This window comes from Cnephaeus nilssonii (genome assembly GCF_951640355.1).
Source record: "Cnephaeus nilssonii genome assembly, chromosome: 11".
In the NCBI taxonomy this organism is placed as follows: Eukaryota; Metazoa; Chordata; class Mammalia; order Chiroptera; family Vespertilionidae; genus Cnephaeus; species Cnephaeus nilssonii.
The window spans coordinates 38,990,971-39,007,514 of record NC_137082.1 but is presented as its reverse complement, the minus strand read 5'-3'; positions in this window follow the sequence as shown (position 1 = coordinate 39,007,514).

Here is a 16,544-nt window from a genome sequence, read left to right as displayed (position 1 = left end):
AACTCATACCCTGGCTAAATAGCCACATGGCCGCCGAAAACCGTATATTCCCTTCCCGTTCTCCCGCCGTTCCCTAGCTTGTCGTGCATTCTTTCCAAAAATTGGGACTTTTTTAAAATGCCGCGGGATGCGGGACAAATTGTTAAAAATCGGGACTGTCCCGCCAAAAGTGGGACGTCTGGTCACCTTAGAATTATTTGCTTCTATGATATAGAAGTCCCAGGAAAAAATAAAAATTGAAAAACAGAAGCTATGTCTGAGTTTGTTTTGGTACACTTTAGAAGACTTGGTGGAAAATTGGTTTTATTTTAATTACATAATTTTTCAGTCTTGATCCTCACAGCAAACCCAGTGTTCATCACACTACACTCCCACAACCAGTGCCCCATCCTCAAATTTTACAAATAAAAGGACGCCCCTTCATTTGGGGTAGGGTGGGGGGGGGGAGACTCTCAGGTACGCCAAACCCCTCGGTTTACGCATTCAGGCTTATCCAAGGCCACGGTTTGGAATCCAGGTCCTGATTCCCTGCCCAGGACTCTCCACAGAAGAGAAAGTGTGTTAGTTGGATACACAGAAGGGACAGGACAACTGGAAAGTAAAGCCAATGACCCCCTCTCCACTCATGCCCCAAATGATTTTTATATACCTAGAATTTCAAAGTGTGTATGTTTACCAAAAGAAACCCCAGTTAGGGTTTTTGAACAAAACCCTATATATTTATTGACACCTTTTTAAAAAATATATGTTTTTATTGATTTCAGACAGGAAGGGAGGAGAGAGAGATAGAAACATGAGTGATGAGAGAGAGCATTGATTGGCTGCCTCCTTCACACCTCCTACTGGGGATCAAGCCCACAACCCAGGCATGTACCCTTGCCCTGAATCAAACCCAGGACACTTGAGTCCACAGGCCAATGCTCTACCCACTGAGCCAAGCCAGCTAGGTCTTTACTGATACTTTTTACTTCTCTTCTCCTTACTAGATGAAACTACATGCAGTTTCTGCTTTTGCTGGAGCTTACTCAAACATTTGCCTTTGGTGTGAAAGATTAATATTCTCCCCTCAAATCAATTAGCTATGAATTAATTCTAGTGTAGCAGCGATGAATCTCAGTCCACAAGCTCAGGTGTTTAAGAAATATTGCTGTTTCATTGCTTCTTAATCAACTTAACATGGCACCAAGCCTGGATTTCCATCCCAGTTTGAACCAGAATGGGTGGGTCACATGGCATGTAGAAAAGGCAGAAAGAGCCTTAGGTGAGCGTCCTCCTTCTCCAAGCCCTGGTCACTTCACCAGGAGTGAACATGAGAGATCTTCTCCTGGCCTGGCAGTCCTCCGCCCAAGGTTTCTCTTAACCGAGACCCCATTTTTCTGGGGTCTCCCCACCTCCTCAGACGTGGCCCCAAGGCGATGCCTTTATCTCACTCCCATGAGACCTCAAACCTCTTTCTTACCAGTCAGGGGAGAATCTTCCACCTCAGTTTCTCCAGGCCCTCAAAGGCCTTATCTATTTCTCTTTTCCTGATAGAACATTCCCATTCACTGTTAAATCAAGTCTTTTCCAAGGGAAGAAAGGAAGAAAGGAAGAGAGAGAGGGAAAAGAAAAACAAACAAAAAAAACTAGAACAGGCTATATTCCTCAAATAGAGGAGGGGAAATAACAGGATAAACAACCAGCTAATAATTTATCCTGCCACACTACTTTTGCTCCTACGTCTTGGAAATGAGTCAGGCATGAAGGCTAAACTATTTCACAGGAAACGAGATGTAACAAGACCGGGCCCTTGAAGCTGTGAAGGTGAGCACAGCTGAAAGCATGCGTTAGAAGCATTCCGAGAATCCACCCTTCCGGCAGGCCCAGCGGGCAGGGTGCACAGTAGCCGGATGAACAGGAGCTCTTCCGGGAGGGAAGCGGTAAGAGGTGATGATGGCTGAGGCCTCGCTTAACAAGAGCAGAAATCCCTGACACACCCAGGTCTTTCTCCCAGATCCTCTCCTGATTCCTGTCACACCTTCAAACGTATCCCTCGTTTCCAGGGCCAAAATGGGACTAGGAACAGCCTTCGGGGAATAAATAACACATGCTTTTCACTTTCTCAAAAATATGTGTCCCACAGCTAAAGGGATAGTTTTTAAATACCCATAAAGTAATATTCAGGGAGGATGGCAGGTAAGGATGGAGAGAAAGAGGAAAAATGACATTGTCAAAGTCTACTCTCCCAAAATCTACCTACCCCAGCCCCTTTTCTAAGTGAGAGATAAAAATAAAAGGACTCTGAGGGAGGGGCCAAGTGCTGTATTATAGGATTAAAAAATTAAAAATCACTGAAAACAAAGGGGAGAGAACTTCAAGGGCAGTCCTTTTCAAAGACAGAAACTTATCCACATTGTTTTGATAATTTTTTGAAGATAGAATGTCTCCCCCCAACATTCCTAACCTCTCCAAAGTTAACTCATTATCATTAGGCATTAAGATTTCTTTAGGATGTCCTGGGTTCTTTTTTTAAATTAATGTTTCTTTTGTTCACCATTAATAGTTGGCTTGAGGTGGGATTGAAAAGTGGATCAGACTTTGGAAATACTTGAGATTCTTCGGCACATGAGATTTGATCAGTCTCCCTCCATTTACTTATTAATCAGTCATGTATTTATGTCAGTATTGATATTTATTCTATACTTTGAGTTATAATCCAATGTTATTTTTGTTGTTGCATGAATTATTCCAGCATAGTAAAATAAGTTTTAAAAACAAAACAAATAACATTAATAATTTTTTAAACAGCAGTAAAAAGAACCCTATAAAATAGAGACAGTAGCCCTGGCTGGTTTGGATCAGTGTTCAATGTTGGCCCTCGGACCGAAGGATCCTGGGTTCCATTGCTAGCCTGAGTTTCCTCATTTGGAAATGGAGTTAGAAATAGTCACTTCATAGGTATATATTATGGACTAGTGGCCGGGTGCATGAAATTCATGCATGGGAGGGGGGTGCTGTCCCTCAGCCTGGCCTGCACCCTCTCCAATCTGGGACCCCTCGGGGGATGTCCAACTGCCAGTTTAGGCCCAATCCTACCAGCAGTCGGACATCCCTCTTGCAATCTGGGACCACTGGCTCCTAACAGCCCACCTGCCTGCCTGCCTGATTGCCCCTAACCACTCTGCATGCTGGCCTGCTCGCCCCCAACTGCCCTACCCTCCAGGCCTGATCGCCCCTAACCACCTCTGCCTCAGCCCCGCCACCATGGCTTTGTCCAGAAGGACGTCCAGAAGGTCTCCCAGAAGGTCTCCTGGTCTAATTAGCATATTACCCTTTTATTAGTATAGATTAAGTTAATGATAAGCCTTAATATTTGGCGCAATGCCTGGCATATAGTAAGTGCTCATTAAATAAACTTTAAAAAAACTCTTCACTCCATCCAGGAGGGGAAAAAATCATCAACTTTCCTCCAAAAACAGACTTTATTTATTCTCGTTTAAGGATACAATATACCTCCACTCCTAAACACCTTCCTTCTTCCCCTCCCTGCAGTCAAAGTCTGAACAGAATCTTAACTTCTTCCTAAGGCCTTAGCTGATCATTCTCTCCCTCCTCTGAACTCTAGATGTATTGCCTTGTCTGCATCATTCATTGCTACCTAATCCCACACTGTTTTTCATTATAACTTGAGATTTCATGTATATGAGGTCTGTCTTCCATTAGAGTCTAAATTTCAAAGTATGTTCTTTTCCTTTAGATCACACATCCTATTATTTAGCCCAACACGGTGTGCTCCCAAAATTCTCAGTGAAAGGATAAATGATATCCTTCAAACAAATATGCATGTGTAGCTTACAGAGAGCCAAGCTGAATAAATGTCAGTCTATTCATATACTTAGTAACCAAATGGCAGAATACCTTAAACTTTAAAAATCAAATTAATGGAATTTTGACATTTGCAATCATGCACAAAGCCAATATTATGTACTTTAAATTTTTCCTTGACAGGAATAGTTCCCTCCCTAACAGCAGGTAAGTTGTAGCTGCAAACTCAGCTCCCTGCCAGCTGTTTCCGCTGCCATTTCAAAGCTAATCCTGATGATATCTTTTTGAATGAACAACATGTATGTGACAAGTAACACGTGGGCATCAAAAATAAATAATTCTAGGGATGTTCAATCTAGTTAGTTTGAGGCGCTACCCACTAGTTCTTGGTGAGCTTTAACATCTGTGCCTTATATCCCAAGAACAAAGTCAAGGAAAGACAAGAGCCATCTACCTCCATTGTAGGTCTACCTTTAGTAGAAGTATTAGCTATTACTCTGCACAGGAACGGACTAGAACTAACGTTCTGTGTGCACAAGTCAATCTACATAAATCACCTAGAATATCCCTTGGCGATATAGTAAGTACACTTGCTAAGTGTTATCTACTAGTAGTAGTATCCATATTACTAGTATTACTTAGATCAGTGATGGCGAACCTATGACATGCGTGTCAGCACTGACACGCGTAGCCATTTCTGATGACACGCGGCTGCTGAGGCGGCCGCATGCCGAGGATGAAACATTTGCTGCTCCTGAGGATGAAACATTTGCGAAATAATGTTTTTTCCTCAAAGTGACACACTACCCGAGTTATGCTCAGTTTTTTGGCCAAGTTTGACACACCAAGCTCAAAAGGTTGCCCATCACTGACTTAGATCTTAAATCACAATACTCAATGTAATGTCAAAAATAATTCACCTCCAGCTCTGAATACCGACAACATCTGAAACCTAGAAAACGGTGCTGGGTGCTGGTAAAAGTACAATGTGACGAGCGTGGTGCAGTTGTCCATAACTGGGAACTTATCAGTTAGCCTTTCGTGATCCTAAAACATAATGATGTTATTACATACATATATCCCATCGTGTGTTTTCACTTTTATCACCAAACAGAAAAAAGAAGGCAAAAAACGTTCCAATAGGATACATTTAATGAATGACATATGGAGCCCTGTACATTTATGAAATATTAGAACTGTAAAAATAAAGAAATGTATTCATATTATTCAGTGCAAATACTTGGAGATTTTTAAAGGATACACAAATGGTTAAGATGATAAATTATGTATTATGTGTATTTTAATGATAAAAAAATTTTAAGGATGCACAAAACAATGCATATATTCTCAAAAGGGGCAACAACCATGCTGATACCCACTTTAAAAACTTAAATGTAGCCCTAACTGGTTTGGCTCAGTGGATAGAGCGTCAGCCTGCGGACTGAAGGGTCCCAGGTTCGATTCCGGTCAAGGGCATGTACCTTGGTTGTGGGTACATCCCCAGTAGGGGGTGTGCAGGAGGCAGCTGATCGATGTTTCTCTCTCATCGATGTTTCTAACTCTCTATCCCTCTACCTTCCTCTCTGTGAAAAATCAATAAAATATATTTTAAAAAAAACTTAAATGTAAATAAAGTTTTTGCAAAAGTGTCAGTAGTCAGTCACAAGGAGAACTGATTTTTAAGCAAAATAGGACTAAGGAAACTGGTTTGCTTACAAACTAAAAAGGAGAGAAACTTCCAGGTGCACATTTGGCTTTAAAAGGAAGCCCTACCCTAGATGTATAACCAACTAAAGCTTCTGTTTGAGGAAAAGGGTAGTGAGTAGAGTGTGAAGAGATATGAAATAGGAAGTCATAATATGAAAATATCAGCTATCAGAGCAGCGCCTATTTAATAGTGAGGTCAATGGTGTGGATCCCATAGGAGTTTGGCATGAGGCACTCAGTGCTGCTGGGAAGGCTTCCTTAAAGAGGAGCTGTGTCCTCTAAGACTGTAACTAGCCAGGTACAAGCAATGACATTGCACTTCAGGAAAAGGAGATGGAAGACGCAAGATTCTGAGGGACAGTGAGCAAGTAGAGAATCAACAGATAAAGTCTCATGTTGTGGCTGAATCTGTCCACCCATTTCCCCTGGATGCTGTTTCTAGTGCTTATGGTTCCGGAAAGCTACCGGTGCCTGGAGACTCCCACCCTGGCTCAACCAACCCAAAAACAAAAGAAGGCGAGAGAGAAAAGCAAGAGCACAAAGTGAGACTCTTTATGTGTGGTATACCTGCCATATCTTACAAACCCCAATGTCATCCATTGCTTCAATCAGAAACTTATTTATATTACTTTAAACATAATTTTAAAGTAGCATTATTAAAGTAACCTCAGCAGCATGATACGCCTTAGCAGCAAAGCAAGAACTGGGTAAGAAGAAAAGAGGTGCTTTTCTGTGTTTAGGTTATTTGTGATGAAGCTGTGGACCCAGCGTCAGCGTCTCCCGTCTGGTGATGTTTTCCCAGCTCCTCCAAGCAGCCAGTTCCGGAGTCCTGCTTGGTTACCCTCAATCATAGCCCTGCTGGACCCTGGTTCATCTCTTTACATTTCTGTCTCCCCAACTGGGCTGTGAGCTCCCCGAGGGCAGGGACTCTGTTGAGGCTCAGGTTCTGGAGCCAGGATGCCCAAATTTGAACCCTCGCACGAGCAGTGTGACCTCCAGTAGATCGCCTAACCTCTCTGGACCTCAACTTCTGAGGGGACTATGAGCCTATGAGTTAGCACACAAAAAACGCACTTTGAACTATCATTATCTGCCCACAATGAGCATTCAAAATGTTAGCTGTTTGCTTCCTCCAGAGCCTAGCACAGAGTCTGACATTCAGTGTGTGCTCAGGAAAGACTTGTTGAATGAATGAAGCAATCAAACAATCTATCAGTTTCTTGGGAAGAAAAACTGTATTCTTTGCTTCTCTCCCAGAACGTAGCACAGTGATTGATTAATATATTTGTATTTAAAGAAAGACTGCAAGGCAAATATTCTACCTAAAATGAGAAATCAGAGCCATTGGATGGCATTCCAGATCACCATGAGAGATGTTTATTTTTTGTTACTTTGATTTATTTTTTTTTTAATCTTATTGTACTGCGGTGATATTGGTTCACCCCAATATCAGGTTTTAAGTGTACAACTCAATAGAATATCATCTGCATGCTACATCATGTGCCCATCACCCCAAGCAAAGTCTCTTTCCATTCCCATTCCCCCCCCACCCCCTTTACCCATCTCCAACTAGTCCCCACCCCCTTTCCCTCCGGCGATCACCACATTATTTGACCAGAGATCTTAACTTTGAATCGTTCTATGCCAGCATCTGTTTAGTTAAGTACTACTTCACCAACACATGAAATACATGTGAGGTCTCTCTGAACTTCACCTCCCAAAGGAGGAATGGATATAGACGGGAATGTGAAGAAACCTATCTCCCACCCCTCAAATACTGATTTTCTCCAATATAGATGATGCTGCCACCACATCCTTCCTGAAGCTTTGGAATCATCCTCTAATAGCAACTCACGGAAGCTTTGACATTTTTGAGCTAATCATTGGTTTGTGAAACATGCCCAAGAATCAGCAATTGGCAGGTGCAAACCTGCCTGGAATTTTATGGGTGGAGTGTAGGTGGTATGGATAATTCCACTTGGATTAATGCCAGTCAGTATTACTGAAAAACAACTTATTCCCTACAAGATTGTACTGGTTTTCTGTCAGATGTGTGGACTGTATATCACCTAGACATCCAAATACACTGAAGACAACTTCCATAAACATAAGGAGGAAGCTTTAATTCCTAAGATTGGAATACTGAAAAGAACACTGGAGTAAACGTAATTTTTAAAAAATCAGGACTCTAGTTCTAATTCCACTCCCTTGTGAGCCATGAGGCCAGAGACAGGTCACTTAATATCCCTAAAATGGGGCAATAATGCCTGACTTGTCTACACTGGGGGATCAATGGAACCATTTACTCATTCAACAAGTACTTACTGGGCACCTACCATGGATCAGGCTGGAAGTAAAGCACTAGGGTAAAAAGATACATTTGATACAATCTCCCCCCAAAATATGTTAATATAAACTGTAAAATGGATGGCATCATTACATTATTATAAGCATAGCTGTATTTATTATTTTAGGATCATTAAAATAAAACTCTTTTAGTAGGTGCTCATGGATTGTTTCCTAGCCTACTCCACAGGAAGGTGGTCACCGTCATCTCCATTTCCTCCGTATTTTGATATCACCTCCACATGAAGGCCTTCCCTGACCATCCTTAGATATCACTCCCCGAATTTTTTGTTGTTGTTGTTAATCCTCACCTGAGGGTATTTTTCCATTTATTTTTAGAGAGAGTGGAAGGGAAGGGCGGAGAGAGAGAGAGAGAGAGAGAGAGAGAGAGAGAGAGAGAAATGTGCGAGAGACACATTGATTGGTTGCCTCCCACATGCACCCCAACCAGTGCCGGGGATCGAGCCTGCAACTGAGGTATGTGCCCTTGACCAGAATCAAACCCAGGACCCTTCAGTCCTTGGACCAACACTCTATCCACTGAGTCAAACTGGCTAGGGCCATTATTATTTTTTAAACTATGGCATTTATTTGATTCCTTCATAGTAATTATTTATAATTATCTATTATGTATTTGTTTATTTATTTATTATTTATTTCTGCCACTAAATATTCATTCCAGGATTTTGTTCTTATTATCAGATTCTCAGCAGTACCTAGGACAGTGCCTAGAGCATATCAGGTGCTTAATAAATATCTGTTCCATAAACGAATGAAGGGGAAAATAATCATGTCATTGAGAGCGAGTCCAATGCAAGAGGAACAAATGTGATGGCTCAGAAGTGATGACACTGGAAGTGAATCTGTGAAGATTTCTGACTCAAATTCTTGGTTAGTGTTAGTCTGCATTTGTTGTTTATTCAGAGATATAAGAAAGAAAATGATTCACCAAATATTTTATTATTTTGTTCAAATCTTATAAAAGCCACCCTTCCAAGTACTGTATGTTTTGTTAACCTCATTTGACAGTAAGTAAACTGAGGCTCAAAGAGGATCCTAGCTCAGGTGGTAAGTGGCAGAACCTTTTTTTTTGAACCACTTCATCCCTGCAGACTGATAACGGAGAGCCCAGGAATAACAGAGGATACAAAACAGGAGGAGAGAGTTCGAGGCACCATGGTTCTTGTAGGGTAAGGCGATGAGAGTTGACAGTAAAAATCCACCTCCCTAGAGACTGAAAGCACTGAGGCAGTGCCCTCGTTCCATGTCTGAAGAAGCCCAGGCTGGCTCAGGGCAAGTGACTTGCTCTGAGTATTTCTACCCTTTGTTTCTCTGCAGGTCAGCAGTGATCCCCGAGTCCAGATAATACCCTCTCTCTATCTTCCTTCCCCCGCCTTTCCTTTGGCCTTTTCTTTCACTGGAAGGAAGCTGTTTAAAAGGCACAAAGACCAAGCAAGAAAAGACAGTGTCACTGCGATCACAGGAAGAGGATTTCGCCGTCACTACAGCCTGACCTGGGCATGCATGTGTATTAAAGAAACCCTTCTTTGGAGACTGGAGCTGTGGCCCAGAAGTCTGCGGGAAATGAATCTGTTGCAGGATTTCACCTAGAGCCGCAGCTTTCCCCTTTGCAGAACAGAAACTTTAGACTGAGGCAGTTGCAGAACTTCTCTAGTGGTGTACGAGCGCCACCTGGCGCCCAGAGGCAGGGTTGCTTCAGTGTCAGATCTCTAGATTTGGGCTCAACATCCCAGCCACCAAATGTCATCAAAATACAGAGCCAGGCGCTCCAATTCCATGGGTTCCTTCAGAACTCCTTCACTGTGCTTTTATACATGTATTTCCAATCTTCCCAACAAACTCATGAGAGGGTTACTATTAATTTCCAGATTTTCAGGAGGATAAAACTAAAATTTAGAAAGGTGATGTACATTTCCAAAGTCCCACAACTGGTAAGACACAAAGCCAGGGTTAGGCCCTAGTTCTATCCAACACCAAAGCCCATGCAAATATGAATGGACAAAAAGATCGCCGAAGTCAGGAGCCTTATGCACACCCAGTTCCTAGAACCATGTCTGATTCAAGGAAGGTCTGCAATAAGTGTCTGATCCTTGAATTACTAAATATGTGTTTAATGTTAAAAATAAGCAAGGCGATATGCTAAGTATCACGGGAGAAAGAATAAAAGGACAAACATAGACCCTACTCTCAAAGAGTTACTATCTTGTTTAAAGAAAACAATACCAGCAAGATTGAGAAAAGGGTGAACCTGTCACCACTGTTCTTTAACATTATTCTCTAAGTGTGAGCCAAAACAATAAGATGTAACAACAAAATAGAGGGAGAAAATATTGGAAAGAATATCATTTGGAATAAGACAATGTACATAGCTGAAAAAAAACAACTTTAAGCATTTTCTTAAAATACAAATTTCAGGAAAATGGTCAGTCACAAAATTAATATATCGAGGTCAGTAGTTTTCCTAAATATCAAAAACAATAAGCTATAATATATAATAAAATATCCCTTTTAATATAAAATTTTAAATATAAAAATTATTTAAATAAGAAATCTGAGGAAAACTATAAAATGCTGAAATATATGAAATATGACTTAAATGATTCAAAATATTGTGTTTCTAGACACCTTAATATTTTTAAAATGTCAATACTTTTTAAATTATATGTTTTATACCACCCAATCAAAAGCTCAACATATTTTTTTGAAATATTGGAAAAGAATACCAAGTTCTTCAGGAAGAATAAAAATATGAGAATAGCTAAGAATTGTAGGAGAAAAGAGTAATGAAGTGAAACCTCTCCGTCCAGATATTGAAACATATCACTGAACAAGGCTATTACACAAAAGGACAGTCAAACCAATAGGACATAATGGAGAACCCAGAGGCAGAACCAAGACAATATATTTGGAACAAGTGACATTTCAAATCAGTGGAGGAAAGATGAACTGAATATTCAGTTATGATGTTAGACCACATGCCAGCCCTTGGAAAAATAAAATGGGATTCCCAGCAGGGCAAACTCCAAACCTTAGAGACTTACAAATAACCACCATTTATTTAGTTCACGTCACTGTGGGTCAGCAATTTGGGCTAAATTCACCACAGCGGCTCTTTTTCTGGTCTTGGATGGGCTCATTCATAGATATCCCTACACAGCTGATATCTTGGGTAGGGACGAGCTGGTTTAAGATAACCTTACTCACACCTCTGGAAGTTGGCTTGCTGTCAGCCAGAGTGATGGAGAGTAACAGGCCACATGCATCTCCTCACCCAGCAGGCTTGTTCACACGGTGGCCCAATAGGGTTCCAAGAGAACAAGTATGAAGGGTCTCTTAAGGTCTAGTCCTGGAAATGGCTCATTGTCACTCCCACTCCATTTTATCAGACAAAGAAGCCACAAGGCCAGCCCAGACTTAAGAGGTGGAGAAACAGATTCCACCTCCTCATGGGCAGATCTGCAGGGTCATGTTGCAGAGAGAGGGAGCACACTGAGAAGGATGGAGAATTACAGCACATGTTCAACCAGAATAATTCCAGATTACATAAATATTTCAATGTGATCAAATCATAGAACACTTAGAAGAAATATAAATATTCATGTAAGGAGTGGTGAGAGACACTTTTCTAAGACAACTGTGCCGTGCTGGCACAGCCAGGGGTGAACCTGAGAGGGGGCGGTGAAGGATGGAAAAGACAGACAAGAGAATAAAGCTGGGGCTAGGTGGGACGCTGCCCTCTCTGATGGAGAGACAGCGCCACAGTCTGCAAGCTGAGTCTTTATTTTATAGCAGTGATGGGCAACTTTTTGAGCTTGGTGTGTCAAACTTCGCCAAAAAACTGAGCATAACTTGGGAAGTGTGTCACTTTGAGGAAAAAACTAACTCCAAGACTCTAGTCACAAATGTTTCATCCTTAGGAGCAGCACATGTTTCATCCTCGGCATGTGGCCGCGTGTCATCAGAAATGGCTACGCGTGTCAGTGCTGACATGCGTGTCATAGGTTCGCCATCACTGTTTTATAGCCAGATTCTATGAGGCAAAGTAAGGGCGTGGTCAAGATGTTTACAATGTTCTCCCGGGTTTTGAATCTCCTCAGTTACATGCACCTGATCAAGCTTTGTTTACTTGCTGCACCTCCTGCAGCCCATATCACTCAGCCAATGGGACCACAGGTTCGGACCATAAGATCAAGCTTACAACTATAGCCTTTGGCTATAATTGTGCCGGGAGGGCTTTGCCCTCCAAGCTGGGACTTGCACGTGGCTTTGCCACGAGAGTACCGTGCCCTCTCATTAGTCCAAGGCTTGAACCTGTCCAAACATTGTAGCCGCTCTCCACAGACAACAAAACTAGATCTCATAAAAGAAAAGGTCAACATTGTTGACTATCTAACCATTTAAAACTTTCACATGACCAGAAAAACACCATAAAAAAGATCAAAAGTAAACCGGGTGCAATGTGTAAAGCTGTGGTTAACTGCTAAAGCTCTTTCATAATTGGACAATTAAAAAAAAAATAAACAAAGGGCAATTCCTGAAAGCAAAACCCACAAATTATCCACCAAGAGGTAAAAAGATGTTCATCCTCAATAGCAATCAAAGCTGCCTACACTGAAACAGTAATAATATATAATTTTTTGCCTGTGGGATTGGCAAAGATTTTTTTAATGGTAATGCATTGTTATCAAGGGTTGGGAGTAACAAATTAGCCCACCGTTGGTGAGAATGTAAATTATCTACTGATGGTGGATGGTGGTTGGGCAATAGCTGGCAAAAAAAAATAAATAAATATGTTACCTTGAACCTAACTTTAAAAAAAACACACAAATGAGGTTATCAGCAGAGCATCATTTGTTTTAACGCCTGTGTTGGCAGCTACTACCTGTCCTGCAATCCGCCAGGGCTCAAAATCCCTGTGGGCCATGTTCTTGGGGCCTCTCTGAAGCTACTGGGATGCCTCGCTTTCTCAGACATCCCCGTGGGTCCTGGTCACTCAGCGGACCCATCACCCCCAGAGGGACAGGTGCAGGGCTGCGGATACAGCCCGTGCGCAGAACCAGTTCTCATTGTAGGAACAAGCTCTTGAGGCCCCGCCAGCTCCACCGCCTCCTCCCGCTCAGGGGCTTTGAGCTTCCCCGGACTTTCTGAGAAGGGTGCCAGGGCTCTGACCAGTTCCTGCTGGCTGCCGGGTCCTTTAAAGAAACTCCTCCGGGCCCTGCGGCCTCCCCACGGCCTCACTGCCTCCATCCAGGGCAAATGCCAGCGCAATGGCGGTTCCGGTGCACAGTTCCAGCAGCGAGAACACTCCCGGCAGTGTCTCACACGGGTTCCCAGCAGTTCCCCCAGCTAGTGGGTATCTAGAAATATTCCTACGCATATCCACATGCAAGAATGGGTGAGGAGGGACATGTGGGTGGAGGGGCATGTGGGTGGAGGGACATGTGTGGGTGGCAGGTGTTTTCCCATTTCAGCTAGGGCGATTTTTGAGAAAGTGACTTTTGAGCAAAGGTGGGAGGGAGTTAGAAATCCGGTTGAAGTGGTCCAGGCAGAAGAACCACCAGTCAGATGCCCTGATGCAGAAGCATGCCAAGGGAGTCCGAGGCTCAGGCGGAGGCTGGCGTGGCGGCAGTGGAGTGTCCAGATGCAAGATATTAAAGATGAGGCCAAGAGATGTTATGGGACTGAGGCATGGAGAGGTTGACCATGAAAGAGAAAGGTTGTGCAGGCACATGAGGGGAGGCTTGGGAGGGTGTGGCAAGAGGGGTGGGTTATTGGGGGAGGGGGGAAGGGAAGGGATGGAGCAGATCTTCTAACTTCTCTGAGCAAAATGGGGAGGAGCCACTGGAGTGTTTTGAAGAATGATTTATAATGATTCCAATCATATAATGATATGATTTATAAAAAGCATCCCTCTGGCTTCTTTAAGAATAGCCTGAAAGTGGGTTGCAAAGGCAGAAAGAAGGCAAAGTTTATCTGAAGCAAGACAGGAGCAAAATGTGGCTCTGACCAAGAGAGTAGCAGTGGAGGTAATACGAATTGGTCCGGTCCCGTTGAACCTGCACATTGAAGCATACTTCCTTTCAACAAGGAAGAATGTGAGTAAAATAATAAAATGGTATATCTGTTGCCAGGAAAATTAAGTTGGGCATCAATGGGCGAGATAAGAGATGTGAAGGACACCTGTTGAGGCCATTTGGGATTCTTGTTAATATTTAAAAAAAACAAACACCAGAATTCCAACACTCTTATCTGGATGTTTAAACTTCAGAGACTAGAATGAAGTCCCACCCCAGACAAAAGTAGGTTAAAGATATTTTATGAGAGTTATGAAACATTTGAGGACCAAGGACTGTTAAGACACTGGATGAAAATCACCAAAGGGCTTGTATGTTGCCTTCTCAGGAAATATGAGAGAATAATGTAGACTAACCTCTTTAATTTTTGTTGCTGTTATTTGTTACTATGACTCCCTAACATAATCTAAATGAAAAAAAAAAAACATTATTTTGAATACTCACAATAAGGGCTGAATTCATCCTGAGAAGGGGTGTGGAGGGAAGAGAGATACAGAACTGAATAAGAAACATTTACATTAAAACTTCTTTAAGGACACATCTTACGTGTTTGGTTTTTTTTTATATCCTAGCACCATGGTCGGCAAACTGCGGCTCACGAGCCACATGTGGCTCTTTGGCCCCTTTGAGTGTGGCTCTTCCACAAAATACCACGGCCTGGGTGAGTCTATTTTGAGGAAGTGGCGTTAGAAGAAGTTTAAGTTTAAAAAATTTGGCTCTCAAAAGAAATTTCAGTCGTTGTACTGTTGATATTTGGCTCTGTTGACTAATGAGTTTGCCGACCACTGTCCTAGAACAATGCTAGGCACATAGTAAAGGCATAGTTTTTTTTTGAGTAATATTATATGATCCCACTTATATGAGGTACCTAGAACAGACAAATTTATAGAGGCAGAAAGTAGAATAGAGGTTACCAGGAGCTGGGGGCAGAGCGGAATGGGCAGTTAGTGATCAATGGGTACAGAGTCTTAGTTTGGGATGATGAAAAAAGTTCTAGACATGTATGATGACAATGACTACACAACAATATGAATGTAGTTAATGCCACTGAATTGTACACTTAAAAAGTGTTAAAATGTGCCCTGGCCAGTGTGGCTCAGTTGGTTGGAGTGTCGTCCCACACACCTAAAAGTCACAGGTTCCATTTCCAGTCAGGGCACATAACCAGGTTGCAGGTTCCTCCCTGGTTGGGGCATGTAAGGGAGGCAACTGATCAATGTTTTTGTGTACAATTTATGTATAATTCAAAAGCACAAATTGGTGTAGCTTTTTCCCCCCTCTTTCTTTTTTAATTTTTTAAAGCAATCCTATATAATAAAGAGCTAATATGCTAATTAGACCGAACAGCAGAGCAACCATCCAGACAACCGTCCCGACCACCTTCCGGACGAAGCTGGGGCTGCGAGGGCTGAGCCCCTTGTAAGAATTTCGTGCATCAGGCCTCTAGTAGTATGATAATGCTGAATCATTTTCAAGCACTGTGAAATTAGGGTCGTTGGGAAGCAAGTTATACAGTAACAGTAACTATATTTCTTTTCCTAATCAGTTGGGTGATAAAAAGTACCCTTCTCAGGAAAGTATGAGAGAGTGTGAAGAAAGAAGCTTTTCATAACCATCTTCCACTACTTAGAAGCAATAAGGAGTATTCAGGGGTTGTTTTCCTACCCTGGGGTTCCTCTATTTAAATTGATTCATTCCATTCAATTATTCAGAGCTATTATTGAAAGATAGTTCTTTAAATATTTTTTAAAACATTTTATGTTTTTGGATAGAGTGTTTTGAATAGAGTGTTGGCCTGTGGACCAAAGGGTCAGGTTCGATTCGGGTCAAGGGCACATGGTGTGGTTGCAGGCTCCTCCCTGGCCTGGGCCCTGGTCGGGGTGCGTTCAGGAGGCAACCAATCAATGTGTTTCTCTCACATCAATGTTTCTCTCTGTTTTTCCCCTCCCTTCCTCTCTCTCTAAAAGATCAATGGAAAAATATCCTCGGGTGAGGATTAACCAAAAATAAATAAAAAGTTTTAAAAAAATGGTGAAGGTGGGTTCAATTGGTTCAGTTTTAAAAGAGATTTTTAGTCAAATGTCTGGTTTTTGCCTGAATGAGAAGCAGTAAATAATCAGTCTGATTGGCAATTCACTCTTCAATCTATTAATTTGGTAATAAATAAAGTAGATATACCAAAAAGCCTAAAAGCACTTGAGTATTAATGGGTTACCCTAGAGAAAAAAAAAATAGTATAAAAAACAGAAATTGGCATTCCAAAAAGAGAAAAATGACTGAAATTAGAACAACCATGTGAAAGGTAAGAACATATCTTCCCATAAAATACCAACAATATTCCAATTAAATTGTTTTCATTAGATTTTTATTTTTAAGATTTTTTTAAAAGTACATAGTGAATTGGATTCCTAATCATATTTCAAGGATGCATAGAAGAAATCCAATAATGCTTCAAATACATAAAACTGTAAGAACAGATTTCATTTAAAATTACAATGGCAAAAAATATATATATAAAGATGCATAAAATCTTTATTAAATGATCACACAGTAACCTGATACAATACTTCCTGATACAAGAAAATAGAATAT